Here is a 17,955-nt window from a genome sequence, read left to right as displayed (position 1 = left end):
CCTATCCGTATGGATGTAGCTCGGCATACCGAACAGGCAGAACAGGCTGTTGAGGCATTTAATGACCGTGGCGCTGGTCATGTCTGGGCAGGGGAAGGCGAATGGGAACCGGGAGTATTCGTCCACAATGTTCAGGAAGTAAACATTGCAGTCGACGGACGGGAGGGGGCCCTTGAAATCTAAGCTGAGCCGCTCAAAGGGCCGTGTAGCTTTGATTAAGTGGGCTCTATCTGGGCGGTAGAACCGAGGTTTGCACTCAGCGCAAGTGCGGCAGTTCCTGGTCAGGGACCGAACTTCTTCAATCGAGTAGGGTAAGTTACGGGACTTTATGAAGTGGAACAGCCGCGTGACCCCTGGGTGGCAGAGGTCGTTGTGGAGGGTCTGTAGCCGATCCCCGGTGGCGCTGGCACACATCCCTCGTGAGAGGGCGTCAGGGGATTCGTTAAGGGCCCCTGGCCGGTAAATGATGTCGTACTCGAAGGTGGAGAGCTCGATCCGCCACCTAAGAATCTTATCATTTTTAATCTTCCCCCTCTTTATTATTGAACATAAACGCTACCGACCGCTGGTCGGTAAGTAGGGTGAAGCGTTTGCCGGCTAGGTAGTGGCGCCAGTGGCGCACTGCCTCCACGATGGCTTGGGCCTCCTTTTCCACGGAGGAGTGTCTGATCTCGGGCCCTTGGAGGGTCCTCGAGAAGAAAGCTACGGGCCGCCCCGCCTGGTTGAGGGTGGCCGCCAAGGCGAAGTCAGACGCATCACTTTCCACTTGAAATGGAGTGTTCTCGTCCACTGCCTGTAGCGTGGCCCGCTCAATATCCTGCTTAATGCTTTTGAAGGCGGCGTGGGCCTCAGCAGAGAGCGGGAAAGAGGATGCTTTCAAGAGGGGGCGGGCTTTGTCGGAGTAGTTGGGGACCCATTGGGAATAATAAGAAAATAACCCCAGGCACCTTTTCAGGGCTTTGGGAGTGTTGGGCAGGGGCAGCTCCCGTAGGGGGCGCAATCGGTCTGGGTCTGGTCCGATTTCCCCATTCTCCACCACGCTGCCTAGTATGCAGAGGCGCGTGGTGTTATAAACGCACTTGTCCTCGTTGTAGGTGAGGTTGAGTTTTTGTGCGGTTTTCAGGAACCTCTCGAGGTTCGAGTCGTGATCCTGCTGGTTGTGACCACAGATGGTGACGTTGTCGAGGTAGGGGAAGGTTGCCTGCAAGTGGTGGTCATCGACCATGCGGTCCATCTCCCTCTGGAAGACCGAGACCCCATTCGTCACCCCAAAGGGGACTCTGAGGAATTGGTAGAGGCGTCCGTTCGCCTCGAAGGCGGTGTACGGGCGGTCCTCTGGTCTGATAGGGAGCTGGTGGTACGCTGACTTGAGGTCGATGGTGGAGAACACCCGGTATTGGGCGATTTGGTTCACCATTTCTGATATGCGGGGTAGCGGGTAGGCATCTAGTAGGGTGTACCTGTTGATCGTTTGACTATAGTCGATCACCATCCGTTTCTTCTCGCTACCCCTTACCACTACCACTTGGGCGCGCCACGGGCTGTTGCTGCGTTCAATAATGCGCTCTTTCAGGAGCCTGTCTACCTCGGTCGCGATAAACCGCCTGTCCTCCCAGCTGTACCTCCTGCTTTTGGTCGCTATTGGCCGGCAGTTAGGGGTAAGGTTCGCGAATAGCGAAGGCGGCTTTACCTTCAGGGTAGCCAGACCGCACACTGTGAGGGGCGGCTGGGACCCACCATACTTGAGCGTGATGCTTTGGTGGTTGCACTGGAAATCCAGGCCCAAGATCATGCTCGCACATAGGTTCTTCATGATTAATACTTTAAAATTATCATATACAGTTCCGTTAACGCACAATTGTACCGTGCAGTAACCCAGAATGGTCGATGTCTGGGTTTTGTCAGCCATAGAGATGGTACCCTGAGTAGGGACCACCTTTAGGGAGAGTTGTTGTGCCAGTTCTGGGTGGATAAAGCTCTCCGTGCTTCCACTGTCGATTAAGCATTTAACCCGGCACCCGTTTACCTCGATGTCCACCATTGATCTGGATAGCGGGTGCGGCCTGGTCTGGTCCACTGTGACCGATGCCACTGTAGGGCCCTGATCGATACAAGATGGCGTCCACGCTGTCTGCTCACAAGATGGCGGACCCCACGAGGTCGGGCAAGATGGCGTCCAAGATGGCCGCTCCCACGGCGCACACGCGGCGGTGGCGGGTTTTCCGGCGGTTGGTTTTCCGGCGGGGTTCCCTCTGCACACCTTCCCGAAGTGCCCCTTCTTACCGCACTTAAAGCAGGTGGTGCCTTTCGCCGGGCACAGGTTTCTGGTGTGCTTTGGCTGCCCGCAGAAGTAGCAGTTGGGTCCCTGACGCGTCGCGGCTGTCGTAGGGCTTCTGGGGGGAGAGCGGGGCCCAGCCGGTGTCGGGCTGTCAGGCGAGGAAGATGCCTTCCAAGATGGCGGCGCCCTCGGTGCACACGTGGCGGCGTGGACGGCGCGGGCTGAAGAGTAGGCGTCCGAGTTTCTCTGGGCCACATCCAGGGATTGCGCGGTGTCCGCAGCCTGTTTCAGGTCCAACCCCGTTTTTTCCAGCAGTCTTTGCCGGATGTAAGTGGAGCTGAGGCCTGTGATGAAGGCATCGCGAACAAGCTCGTCAGTGTACACTGCGGCTTTTACATCTCGGCACTTGCAGTCTTTGCCAAGCATTTTCAGGGTGCTTAGGAACTCCTCCACCGATTCCCCAGGTCGCTGTGCGCGGGTAGCGAGCAGGTGCCTAGCATACACCTCATTCGTAGGCTGCTGGTAATGCGCCTTTAAGATGTCGCAGGCGGCCAGGTACGTCTCGGCATCTTGGATGAGGGGGTAAACCCGGTGGCTTACCCAATTCCGCAGAATTCCGAGTCTCATCCTCGCAGCGTCCGTAGCGTCTTTGACGGCTGCGGAATTGTCCAGGAAGAATTCCATACACTCAAACCAGTGTCCGAAGCGTGCTGATGCGTCCGGAGCATGTTGATCCAAATCCAAACGTTCGGGTTTCAGGAGTTGATCCATAGTGTTGAAAAATAAGTTAATAAAATTGATGTGCCTCAATAATTCCGAGACTCGAAGTTAGCAGAACAAAAACAAGGCTATTATTAACTTAGAACGTAACACGTAAGAGAGAGAGATGTCTTCCTTCTGGAGACTGAGGCCAGACTGAACTAGCTTACAAGCGGGGCCAGGTATGGGTGGAGCCCTACACACAGCACATTCCAGTATACAATACAGCACATTCCAGTACACAATACAATGAGGTCTGGAGGAAGGGAAATGACACTGAAACCGATCTCAGTCACAGGCAGTGGTGAATGGAATATTTCATCACATGTACTACTTTACAATTATATAAATTGAGCTGCATTTGCCACCTACTTTCCCACTCGGCTAACTTATGTCCTCCGGCAATCTTCTTCGCATTCTGCCATGTCCTTTTAAAGGACTGTGGCCAAGCCAAACCCATCACATGTTCAGGTAGTCTGTTCCAGAGGGCAATGACTGCTGTGAAAAGAAGTAATTTCTGGCATTTAACCTCTTTGCCTATATATCATATATATATATATGCCCTCTGGTACCACCATCCCTATCCATCTCAAATAACCCCTATTCAATCTGACAAAGTCCAATCCTTTCATTGTTTTAAAAAACCTCAACCATATCCTCGGCAAGCTTTTTTCCTCTAAACTAAATACCTTCTCATTAATTTCCAGAGGACCTCTCCTGATTGTACGTCGTAACTTCAGTGGCAAGTCGATGGAAACCCCGTAGAAATGGCATAAATGGTTTTTACGCCATTTCTCCAGGGTTTCCATGGATCTTATGCCAAAGTTACGGCAGGCAATTGGGAAAATCTCTGTAGAAATTCTACCTCCTAACTCTTTGAGCCTATTCTCATACCTAAAGTCTTTAAGCTTGGTGTCATTGCAGTCATTCTCTTTTACACCTTCTCCAGAACTTCAATATTCTTCATCATATGCAGGTGCCAGAACTGGATTCACTGCTCCAAGTGCATATGTTACGACATTCTTATATAGCCTAAATATAGCACTCTTTGTTTTATACCCAATGATCCTAGCTATACAACCTAAAACAGTATTTGCTTTCTCTATAGCCAGCTGAAAATGCTTGTGCACTTTTAATGAGTGTTCAACGATTGTTCTCGGTCACTTTCTTGATCCGTTACTCTTAATATGTACCCCTCCATAGTGCAAAAATGTCTTCACTTTCTCAACCACAAATGCATTTGAGCCTATTAAAGGACACACATGGGCCCATTGCTTTAACTTGTCTAGATTGGTCTGCAATCTACTGATGTGGTCTAAATCACTCACTGCTGTGCACATTTTTATGTCAGCTGCAAATTTAAGAACTGTACCATTTAGGTTCTCATCTAAATCAATAATGAAAATGATGAACAGCAAACACAAAACTCCACACATGATCAGGCATATTCAGATCCAGTCCCGTTAATTACAACCCTCTGCCTATGAGATCTCAACTAGTTACCTATCCAGCATAATATCTGTCTAATGATTTCATATGATCTAATATCCAATAGCCTTCTGTGTGATTCTTTGTTGCATGTTTTCTGAAAATCAAGGTATATAACATACTGGTCACTTTATCAAAGAACTCAATCACATTAGTAAAGCAGGACCTATGTTTTCTGACGCTGTTCTAGGAACCCCTCATAATCACTGAACTCTATAAGTGATGCGAAATCACAACCAGCATCAATGGCTTTCCTACAACCGATGTCAAACTCTTGGGCTTATGATTCCTAACATCTGATTTATTCCACTTAAAAAATATGAAGTCAAGACCTTCCCTCCAATTCATGGGAATCCGCCGAGACCTATTGAGCTACTGACTGTGAATTAATAGTTTACATATGGCATCTCTCACTCATTCCTCATCGCTCGATGAATGCATCTATTGGCGGCGATTCCTTCACGGACATAAATTTCGTAGACTTTCCCTGTTGACAGAGATAATTGCCATTCTTTTCTCGACCCTTGAAATTTTCAGAGATGAAGCTGGCCCCTTGGGCTTGCAAGAAAGACAACTGGAAGAAAACAAAAACCCAGTCACTTAGCGGCATTCTCTCACATCCATCTGATCCAGAGATTCTAAGTGAGACTGGAGTGCATGGAACAGTTTGCATATCTGGGATCACTGATCCACGAGTCATGTTGAAGCACCCAAAAAATACAACGCAGAATTGTGCTGCTGCATAAGGCAATGATGGACCTGGACAAGGACATATGACCATCGCAGCTCTTACTCCAAACTAAATTTCACCCGTATAATACTTGCATCACTCCAATTCTCCTGTGTGACTTGGAGACTTGGACTGTCTCGCAGGCAGACCGGACAAAAATCTTTGCCACATCTGCCGCATTCGGTCCTTGTTCCCAACAGTTAGGTCAGAAAGATGACCGAGCAACCTCCTCCAAGTGCGATAATTGCCAAAAGGCGTTTATCGCTGTTTGACACGTGGTTAGACTCGACCGGTTACACAACACCTTCAAGACACTCAGAGCCTGTCCTCCACGTCCCCCTGGAAGGCCAAGAAGCTCTTGGCTCTCTTCTGTCACAGCTGACCTCAGGTCCCAGAATACAGCGATCCACCAAGCAATGCTCTTCAAGGAGATTGCTGCAATGATCTCTCACTTCCTTTAGCATTTTCCAAAAATCTTCCTTACGTGAAAATCTAGCTCCCCTGAAATCAGATATTAATAGTAAGTTATCAACAGTACTAATTTGCCTTGCCAATGGAAATCTAACAATACAATCACAATGGTCCAGATGTTTCCACACATGGAGATCAAATATCGCCTCAGGATAACTACTGAGTAAAAAAAACCTTGCATTTCTATAGCGCCTTTCATGACCACCAGATGTCCCAAAGCGCTTTACAGCCAATGAAGTACTTTTTGAAGTGTAATTCAGGAAACACAGCAATTTTGTGCACAGCAAGCTCCCACAAACAGCAATGTGATAATGACCAGATAATCTGCTTTAGTGATGTTGGTTGAGGGATAAATATTGGCCCGGATAACTCCCCCGCTCTTCTTAGAAATAGTGCTGTGGGATCTTTTACATCCACATGTAAGGGCAGACGGGGCCTCGGTTTAACGTCTCATCTGAAAGATGGCACCTCCGACAGTGCAGCACTCCGTCAGTACTGCACTGGACTGTCAGCCTAGATTTTTGTGCTCAAGTTCTGGAGTGGGACTTGAACCCACAACCTTCTGACTCAGAGGTGAGGGTGCTACCAACTTAGCCACTGGCTGACTGGAGTACTGTAAGATCCCAGAGGGATCCTCGTTCCAAATGATTTGAGGTTGACCTGCATTGGGGGCAGTGATTTAACTTTATTCAACATAGCAAGTCTTAATACATTACAGTATTTGAGCAGCAGTTTACAGAGAATAATTGAGACTTATATTACTCCGTTATCCTTTGGGTAGAAGTCGCAACAGTGAGTAAGGTGCACCCTGTGTCTCTTGTCTCTCTTTCTCTCCCAGATGTCTCCTTGATTCTTCCTGAAGTCTTCTACTCTTTCTGAAATCTTCTACCCTTTGTGGCTGTTGAGACCCCCCTTATACTCTTACTCTCATTCAAAACCTATGGAGTCTTACTGAACCAATCACTGGCTGACACCCAAAGCCCCAAATCCAATCATAAAGATGCCACGTCCGTAACACCTTGGCTTATGCAGGTTCTAGTGTTATGACACCCTTACATCATCTGTCTTTGACCATCAAGGCTCATATGGCAACACAAAAGGAACATGTCTCCATTGTGTAGAGATATGGCATCCTTGCTGTTTCTGTGAAAGGCCTATGTTTTTAATTCACTGCAGACATCATAACATTCCAACACGGTGGCAGCTACACCTGACCTTGCTTCCCAGGCTAGCTGCACTCTATGCCTCATCCTTACTGTTGGCTATTATCCAACTTTCACTCACAGCCTCCCTATTCGACCATAGCAATCCTTTTTCTCACCCCAGGCTGTCTGGTTACAGCTTACTCACAGACTTTTAATTATAAACAAAAGAGTTACATGTCATATAATTCAGGTTATCATTGCATACAATTGATGATTACAGATTTCTACATTTAATTCTTACACATGCAGGTATTCTATAAAATCAACTAATCCATGATAATCTTACATTACAAATTCTAATATGTCATTTACTCTACTACTCTCACTAACATGCTGCAACAATCATCAAGAACATCAACAAATAATTCATTCTTTCCTCCCTCTGAATTTGGCTGACCAGTGTCAGACGACTTAATGGACAGATAGTTAAAACCTTCCATGACGATAATGCCTCCAACACCAGCAAGAACTTGTATTTATATATATTTTTTTATTCATTTATGGGATGTGGACGTCACTGGCAAGGCCAGCATTTATTGCCCATCCCTAATTGCCCTCGAGAAGGTGGTGGTGAGCCGCCTTCTTGAACTGCTGCAGTCCATGTGGTGAAAGTACTCCCACAGTGCTGTTAGGTAGGGAGTTCCAGGATTTTGACCCAGCGACGATGAAGGAACGGCAATATACTCCTAAGTCAGGATGGCGTGTGACTTGGAGCGGAACTCCAGGTGGTGGTGTTCCTATGCGCCTGCTGCCCTTGTCCTTCAAGGTGGAAGAGATCGCAGGTTTGGGAGGTGCTGCTGAAGAAGCCTTGGCGAGTTGCTGCAGTGCATCTTGTAGATGGTTCACACTGCAGCCATGGTATGCCGGTGGTGGAGGGAGTGAATGTTTAAGGTGATGGATGGGGTGCGGATCAAGCGGGCTGCTTTGTCCTGGATGGTGTTGAGCTTCTTGAGTGTTGTTGGAGCTGCACTCATCCAGGCAAGTGGAGAGTATTCCATCACACTCCTGACTTACTTTAACGTAGTAAAACGTCCCAAGGCACTTCACAGGAGTGTTACAGGACAGAAAATTGACACCGAGCTGCATAAGGAAATTGGGGCAAATGACCAAAAGCTTGTTCAAAGAGGTAGGTTTTAAGGAGCGTCTTAAAGGAGGTAAGTGAGGTAGAGAGGCAGAGCGGTTTAGGGAGGGAGTACCAGAGCTTAGGGCTTAGGCAGCTGAAGGCACGGCTACCGATGGTTGAGCGATTATAATCAGGGATGCTCAAGAGGGCATAATTTGAGTAATGCCGATATCTCGGGGGGTTGTGGGGCTGAAGGAGATAACAGAGATAGGGAGGAGTGAGGCCATGGAGGGATTTGAAAACAAGGATGAGAATTTTGAAATCCATACAAATTTTATTGAATACATATATTATGGAAAAATATTAATTTACATAATTTATATCATATGCACAGACAAATATACAGTACATCTGTATATTATTTAAACATCATCCATAGGATGCACACCTGACTGGACTTTTGTTTTTTTTCCAGTTGTCTTGCAAACCTTAGTCCTGTTGTCAGAATTTTTGTAATATTTTATGTCAACATTTATCATTGTAAATTGCTACATCAACATTTCCCATTCAAATTTGCTGTATCAACCATCATGATGTAGCTTCATCCATGCCTTTGTTGCCTCTAGGCCTGACTAATCCAATGCACTCCTGACCGGCCTTCCACGTTCTACCCTCCGTAAACGGTAGCATAGTGGTTATGTTACTTGACTAGTAATCCAGAGGCCTGGACTAATGATCCGGAGATGTGAGTTCATAATCCCACCACGGCAGCTGGGGAATTTAGATTCAGTTAATTAAATAATTCTGGAATAAAAAAGCTAGTATCAGTAATGGTGACCATGAAACTATCGGATTGTCATAAAAACTGGTTCACTAATGTCCTTTAAGAAAGGAAATCTTCCATCCTTACCTGGTCTGGCCTATATGTGACTCCAGAACCACAGCAATGTGGTTGACTCTTAACTGCCCTCTGAAATGGCCTAGCAAGCCACTCAGTTGACAAACCACTATGAAAAACAACAAGAATAATAAGAATAAAACTGGACGGACCACCTGGCATCGACTTCGGTACTGGCTACGGACACAACAATGACACACCCAGCCCAGACTTCAATGTCCATCACCAAGCGTGGCTCGGTAGCACCACTACTGACCAAGCTGGCCGAGTCCTGACCACCCATGTGCATCCAGTTCTTAAAGTCACGTCGGTAACGGATTCATCCGTGGTGAGCGCTCACCAAGGCTGTATCGACTGCCTCATCGCAGGAGAACCAAGAGGAAAACAAGCTGCGCCAGAACTTTCCAAACCCACGTGACGACGGAAAGCTGTGTCAAAAGGCTGCAACCCCTTTTCGCAATTCTTAAAGTGGTGAGCATGATCCCGAGTTCCTCAAGTCGAAACTTAGTTTAGGTCTAGAGGAGGGGGTTAAGGGTAGTTGTAATGTGTTACCCCTTTTACGATGTGCCGTGTGTTCCCCATTTCCATAGAGTTAAGTTTATAGATGTGTGCATGCTTGTAGTTTCTTTAATTTATGCATATGACATGTATTTTATAATGTTGCAAACTGTTCAATAAAGGCATCCATTTCGTGCTATTCGACCTGGTCTATTGAGTTTTTCTGCACTACAGCTTCCTGCACCTAAGTCCAAGGTCGAGAACCATAGGGGCGAGTGGGTCGAACCACTCACGGGTAATTATTGCAAGAAGCCTGGCAGGAGACCAGAGCAAGCAAGAGAAACCCCCTACAGGACCCAGTGTTATTTGGACGACATCCTGGTCACGGGCGAAAATGACAGTGATCACCTCGCCAACCTGGAGCAGGTGCTCACTAGATTGAAGGAATATGGGCTCCGAGCTAACCGCCACAAATGCGAGTTTTTTAAAAAACAGATCTCATATTGTGGCCACTTTATCGATAAAGAGTGGTTACATAAGTCCCCAGAAAAGATTGAGGCAGTAGTCAAGGCTCCAGCACCGGAAAATGTGTCACAACTGAGGTCTTTCCTCGGGCTGGTAAACTACTACCATAAGTTCTTGCCAAATTTGTCTACAATACTACACCCACTGAACACCCTACTGCAAACTGGGGTGCCATGGAAATGGAGTGATGAATGTAAACGAGCTTTCCAGAAGAGCAAAACACTAATCACATCGAAGGAGGTATTGGCCCATTTCAACCCAGCATTAGCAATTCGGTTGGCGTGTGATGCGTCACCCTACGGCATTGGAGCAGTGCTGTCGCACAAATTCTCGGACGGCTCAGAGAGGCCAATAGCCTTTGTGTCACGATCACTAACCTCAGCTGAGCGTAACTACGCCCAGATTGACAGGGAGGCCCTCAGCCTAGTGTGGGGAGTGAAAAAGTTCAATCACTATCTGCACGGGCAGAAGTTCACCTTGCTGACTGACCACCAGCCCCTTGTCTCCATTTTTAATCCGAAGAAGGGCGTTCCGGTGATGACTGCGCAACGACTACAAAGATGGTCACTCTTTCTAGGGGCGCACCACTATGAGATTGAATATAAGGGCACGAAACAGCATGGAAATGCTGATGGGCTATCACGCCTGCCACTGCCTACTGCGGAGGAAGCACCAGCAGTGGATCCTGTCGAAATATTTCATTCGACTATAGTTGAATACCTACCGGTAACTAACGCTCGTATAGAAAAGGAGACCCGAAATGACCCGACACTGTCTTGGGTATATGATTTGACAGTGAAGGGATGGCCAGCACATGGCGACTCACTGTTGCCAGCATTCTCGTCAAGAAGAGAACAGCTGTCAGTGTGCCGGGGGACCTTGATGTGTGGATCCCGAGTGGTAATTCCACCCAAGTTAAGGGATAGAGTGCTCAATGAGCTTCATGAGGGTCATCTGGGAGGGGTAAAAATGAAAAGCCTTGCCAGGGCTTATGTGTGGTGGCCGGGAATCGATAAACAAATCGAGGACCTGACCAAGAGCTGCTCAGGATGCCAGAAAGTCCAAAATGCACCACCACATGCCCCTCTACACCCATGGGAGTGGCCCTCATCTCCATGGCAACGGGTGCATATTGATTTTGCTGGTCCATTCATGGACTCAATGTTTTTAATAGCCGTGGATGCGCACTCGAAATGGCCTGAGGTCATCAAAATGTCCTCCACCACCACGGAGAAAACCATTGCAGTCCTACGGACCATTTTTGCTAGGAACGGCTTGCCAGAACAGATTTGCTCCGATAACGCACCACAGTTTGTGTCCGAAGAATTCCAGAGGTTTATGAAGAAGAATGGGGTAAGGCATTACACATCCGCCCCGTATCATCCAGCCACAAATGGATTGGCTGAGAGGTTCGTACAAACCTTTAAGAAGGCAATAAAGGCTATGTACAATGACAACATTCCGCTGCAGCATAAGGTGGACAATTTCCTGTTCGCCTACCGGAATGCGACACATGCAGTCACCAACCAGGCCCCAGCCATGATGTTCTTTAACTGAAGGTTAAGATCTCGTCTGGATTTGCTCAGACCAAACGTACGAAGAGATGTTGAGAGTAAGCAATTCCAGCACATCCATGAGAAGCCAACAAGGAGCTTCAATGTAGGGCAACCAGTCTTGGCCCGCGACTACCGAACAGAAAAATGGCAGCCAGGAACGATATGCACATGGCAAGGCCCACTAATGTACACAGTGGACGTTGGGGAGAACATCGTGAGACGCCATGCTGACCAGATCCTAGAGTCACAGGGACAAGTCAACCCCATGTCTCGCCCATACGTACCTGGTGAGGAACCCGACGTACAGGTCGCATCTACCTCAGAAACAGTAGCATCGGAAGCTGATGACCCAACCGATGACAGGGTGCCAGAATCGCCTCCGCACCAAGAGCGAGATACTTGGGAAAGGCGTTATCCAGAAAGGATCAGGAAGCCTCCCCAAAGACTGAATATATAAATGGACTATTTTCAGATAACGTTGTATGTTAAAAGTGTTAATTGTAATTAGTTTGATATTTAATTGTTAAATGAGTGTTATGGTACTGTTAATCTAAAAGGGGAGGAATTGTAATGTATATATAGAATGTACATACCTTTAAGGGGGGAACTACTTTTTACAGCTCATGTATACTGCAGTACCGGCAGTGACCACACCTGTATATAGCACTGAGTAGTAATCTGTACAGTTCAGTTCCAGAGTGAGCCACGTTGAGTAAACACCTGTTGTACCGTTCTCCTGCAGTCTTGTGTCTTATTACTGACGGACACAACAGTGACCACCGCACAGTCATTGTGGAGACGAAGTCAGGTCTTCACACTGAGGACACCCTCCATTGTGTTGTGTAGCACTACCACCATGCAAAATGGGATAAATTCAGAACAGATCTAGCAGATCAAAACTGGGCATCTATGAGGCACTGTGGGCCATGAGCAGCAGCAGAATTGTATTCCACCACAATCTGTAACCTCATGGCCCAGCATATCCCTCACTCTACCAGTACCATCGAGCCAGGGGACCAACCCTGGTTCAATAAGGAATGCAGAAGAGCAAGCCAGGAGCAGCACCAGGCGTACCGAGAAATGCAGTGCCAACCTGGGGAAGCTGCAACACAGGACTACATGCATGCTAAACAGTGGATGCAGCAGAGCTAAGCGATCCCACAATCAACAGATCACTTCAAAGCTCTGCAGTCCTGCCACATCCAGTTGTGAATGGTGGTGGACCATTAAACAACTAACGGGAGGAGGAGGCTCCATGAATATCCCCATCCTCAATGATGGCGGAGCCCAGCACATGAATGTAAAAGACAAGGCTGAAGCGATTGCAACCATCTTCAGCAGAAGTGCCGAGTGGATGATCCATATTGGCCTCCTCCTGAGGTCCCCACCACCACAGAAGCCAGTCTTCAACCAATTTGATTCACCCCACGTGATATCAAGAAACAGCTGAGTGCACTGGATACAGCAAAGGCTGTGGGCCCCAACAACATCCAGACTGTTGTGCTGAAGACTTGTGCTCCAGAACTAGCCGTGCCTCCAGCCAAGCTGTTCCAGTACAGCTACAACACTGGCATCTACCCGACAATGTGGAAAACTGCCCAGGTATGTCCTGTCCACAAAAAGCAGGACAAATCCAATCCAGCCAATTACTGCCCCATCAATCTACTCTCAATAATCAGCAAAGTGATGGAAGGTGTCATCGACAGTGCTATCAAGCAGCACTTACTCACCAATAACCTGCTCACTGATGCCCAGTTTGGGTTCTGCCAGAACCACTCGGCTCCAGACCTCATTACAGCCTTGGTCCAAACATGGACAAATGAGCTGAATTCCAGAAGTGAGGTGAGAGTGACTGCCCTTGACATCAAGGCAGCATTTGACCGAGTGTGGCATCAAGGAGCCCTAGTAAAACTGAAGGCAGTGGGAATCGGAGGGAAAACACTCCACTGGCTGGAGTCATACTTAGCACAAAGGAAGATGGTTGTGGTGATTGGAGATCAATTATCACAACCCCAGTACATCGCTGCAGGAGTTCCTCAGGGCAGTGTCCTAGGCCCAACCATCTTCAGCTGCTTCATCAATGACCTTCCCTCCATCATAAGGTCAGAAGTGGGGATATTCACTGATGACTGCACAGTGTTCAGTGCCATTCGCAACTCCTCAGATAATGAAGCAGTCCATGCCCGCATGCAGCAAGATCTGGACAACATTCAGGCTTGGGCTGATAAGTGGCAGGTAACATTCGCACCACACAAGTGCCAGGCAATGACGATCTCCAACAAGCGAGCGTCTAACCACTGCCTCTTGACATTCAACGGCATTACCATCGCCGAATCCCCCACCATCAATATCCTGGGGGTGATCATTGACCAGAAACTTAACTGGACCAGCCACATAAACACTGTGGCAACAAGAGCAGGGTATTTTGTGGCGAGTGTCTCGCCTCCTGACTCCCCAAAGCCTTTTCACCATCTACAAGGCACAAGTCAGGAGTGTGATAGAATACTCTCCAATTGCCTGGATGAGTGGTATCCTCGTGTAGTTTTAGTAATACAGCTGAAAATGGGTTTATCACAAATAAGTAAGCATTTTTAGTAATAGTGTCCAGTCCCCCACCTGTGAGTAACCTGATTTTAAATCACTGAAAATGACTTAAAAACTATACCGAACCATTTACTAGTTTCACGGGTGTACACTAGACAGTTTTTTAGTAAATATTTTTTAACATGTAAAAACTTTAAAAATGTGCCGACTGGTTCTGTTGCGCCTGAAAAAAATGAGCTCAATTTGAAGAGCCTCCACGAATGGCTGCAAACCGGCACAATCGGCGGAAACTCGCCATCCTCATTGTTTCGATCTGAGGGCGTGGTCAGTTTTGTTGCCGGAGCCAGCTTCGGACAAAATGATTTTTAAACCAGTGTTAAAGATTGCAGAAACTCGATTTATGCTTGATGTAGCTTTAAAATTCCCGGATTTTTCGCGCTGGTTCGCCGGATTTCACCTATTTTGCGCTGATAATACTAGTCCAAACTAGCGGAAACTCTACCCCCCCTATATTCATCAAGCCACTATGGGCAATACCAGAAGCAATTTACTAGCATATATCAATACATTTTAATATACTATTCCTACATTTCACATTATCTTATTTTAACTCCCATTCACGAACCTCTACAATTATATAAACTTTCAGTATAAAATTCCATCTAAGTTTTCAATTAAATAAATCATTTCAAAATTCTATATAATTTCTCTGTATTAATCACATTAACTTGGGTTCCCTGCTTTAAGAAGGGAGTCCGGACCATGCAGAGGTGCAGAACAGATTTACTAAGAGGATGAACAAAAAGCAAAAACAACTATAGATGCAGGAAATAACAACAGAAAATGCTGGAAAAACTCAGCAGGCCAGGCAACATCCGTGGAGAGAAATTAGAGTCGACGTTTCGGGTTGAAACCCTTCTTCAAAACTGGAAAGGAAATGAAATAGATCGAAAGGAGGGCTGGGGAGGGAACAAAAGAAGTGAATAGACATTAAGAGGTATTCAAAACGAGACGAGATGGTGATAGGACTAGTAAAGAGACAAAAGATGGCTCAGATTAGGTGTGAAATGTACTGGCAGAATGAGAGACAGCTGCCATGTAAAAAAAAGAGGAAAGGGGTGGGGGGAGGGAAAACCCAAAACAAAGGGGTGGGGAAAAAAAATATAAGTAAAAATGTAACTCTCCGACACCTCCTCCTACCTCCACCTGGACCATGACCCCACTACCGAACATCAAACCACCGTTTCCAAGACTGTCACTGACCTCATTTCCTCTGGAGATCTTCCCCCCGTGGCCACCAACCTCATAGTTCCCCAACCCCGCACAGCCCGCTTCTACCTCCTCCCCAAGATCCACAAACAGGACTGCCCTGGTAGACCCATCGTTTCAGCCTGTTCTTGCCCCACGGAACTTATCTCTTCCTATCTCGACACTATCTTTTCTCCCCTTGTCCAGTCTCTTCCCACCTACATCCGCGACTCTTCGGACGCCCTCCGCCACTTTAACAGTTTCCAGTTTCCTGGCCCCAACCGCTTCCTTTTCACCATGGACGTACAATCCCTCTACACCTCCATCCCCCACCAGGATGGCCTGAGGGCACTCCGCTTCTTCCTTGAACAGAGGCCCGACCAGTCCCCATCCACCACTACCCTCCTCCGCCTGGCTGAACTTGTTCTTACATTGAACAACTTCTCCTTTAACTCCACTCATTTCCCCCAAATCAAAGGTTTTGCTATGGGTACCCGCATGCGTCCTAGCTATGCCTGCCTTTTCGTGGGATATGTGGAACACTCTTTGTTCCAGTCCTACTCAGGTCCCCTCCCTCACCTCTTTTTCCGATACATTGATGACTGTATCGGTGCCGTTTCCTGCTCTCGCCCCGAACTAGACAATTTCATTCACTTTGCCTCCAATTTCCACCCTTCCCTCACCTTCACATGGTCCATATCTGACTCTTCCCTTCCCTTCCTCGCCTTCTCCATCTCTGGGGATAGGTTATTGACCAATATTCACTACAAGCCCACTGACTCCCACAGCTACCTGGACTACACTTCCTCCCACCCCACCTCCTGTAAGGGCTCTATTCCATTCTCCCAGTTTCTCCGTCTCCACCGCATCTGCTCCGATGATGCCACCTTCCACACCAGTGCTTCCGACATGTCTTCCTTTTCCCTCAACCGAGGATTCCCCTCTACCGTGGTTGACACGGCCCTCGACCGTGTCCGTTCTATCTCCTGCACTTCTGCCCTCACCCCTGCCCCTCCCTCCCGGAACCACGATAGGGTTCCCTTTGTCCTCACCTTTCACTCCACCAGCCTCCACATTCAACGGATCATCCTCCGCCATTTCCGCTACCTCCAAAGTGATCCCACAACCAAACGCATCTTCCCCTCCCCTCCCCGTTCAGCATTCCGTAGGGACCGCTCCCTCTGAGACACCCTAGTCCACTCCTCTATCACCCCCAGCACCCCTTCCCCTTCGCCTGGTACCTTCCCGTGCAAGCGCAGGAGATGTAACACCTGCCCCTATACCTCCCCCCTTCCCACTGTCCAGGGCCCCAAACACCCCTTCCAGGTGAAACAGCGATTTACTTGTACTTCTTGCAACCTAGTATACTGTATTCGCTGCTCACGATGCCGTCTCCTCTACATTGGGGAGACCAAACGCAGATTGGGTGACCGCTTTGCGGAACACCTCCGTTCAGTCCGTAAGGGTGACCCCAAGCTTCCGGTCACCTGTCATTTTAATTCACCGCTCCATTCCCACTCGGACCTCACCGTCCTTGGCCTCCTGCATTGTTCCACGGAAGCTCAACGTAAACTCGAGGAACAGCACCTCATCTTCCAATTAGGCACTTTGCAGCCTTCCGGACTCAATATCCTCAGCGGGGAAGCATTCCGACTGGGAGGAGGGGAGCCGAGCATGGCAGCCAGAGGCCGGACCGGAAGCGGGAGAAGCAGGCCCGGGCCGTCGGACCGTGGAGCCGGCGACGGTGAGGTGGAGGCCGTGGCGACTGGAGGATGTGTTCGGCGAGTCGGGCGGAGGCAGCGCATCGAGCAGCAGCAGCAGCCATGACGACTCGCAGTCCGACTGGGAGGAGGGGAGCCAGGAATGGTGGCCAGAAGGTGAGCGGGAGAAGCAGGCCACCACACGTGGAGCCGAGCCGGCAACAGTGAGGCCGTGGTGACGAGGAGGACAGAGCGGCTGAGGGACATCGTGCTCCCACTGCCACTGGATGCCAAAGAATTGACTTTCTGAACACGGCGCTGTAAAAATAGCTGACGTGTCCCTACGGGGAGTAAACATTCCATTGTACTTGTACATATGGCAAATAAAATTGAATTGATTGAATTGAATATCGAGTTCAACAATTTCAGATCATAACCTCAGCCCCTATTACATTTTTACTTATATATTTTTTTTTCCCCCACCCCTTTGTTTTGGGTTTTCCCTCCCCCCCTTCCTCTATTTTTACATGGCAGCTGTCTCTCATTCTGCCAGTACATTTCACACCTAATCTGAGCTGTCTTTTGTCTCTTTACTAGTCCTATCACCATCTCGTCTCGTTTTGAATACCTCTTAATATCGATTCACTTCTTTTGTTCCCTCCCCAGCCCTCCTTTCGATCCATTTCATTTCCTTTCCAGTTTTGAAGAAGGGTTTCGACCCGAAACGTCGACTCTAATTTCTCTCCACGGATGTTGCCTGGCCTGCTGAGTTTTTCCAGCATTTTCTGTTGTTATTTTGGATTTCCAGCATCTGCAGTATTTTGCTATCGTATAGATGCAGGAAATCTGAAACAAAAACAGAAAATGCTGGAAACACTCACTATGTTGTTACAGTTGGCAAAGACATCACGAAGAACACTGGCTTCAGGCCAGAAGGGATCGGACAGTCCAGTAATGGGTTGGGGGCATGCGCCAAACAGGTAAGACTGCTG

The sequence above is a fragment of the Somniosus microcephalus genome, chromosome 2, assembly GCF_052327205.1.
Source record: "Somniosus microcephalus isolate GS21.2 chromosome 2, FLI_Smic_1.0, whole genome shotgun sequence".
NCBI lineage: Eukaryota > Metazoa > Chordata > Chondrichthyes > Squaliformes > Somniosidae > Somniosus > Somniosus microcephalus.
Note: the sequence above shows the minus strand (reverse complement) of the source record.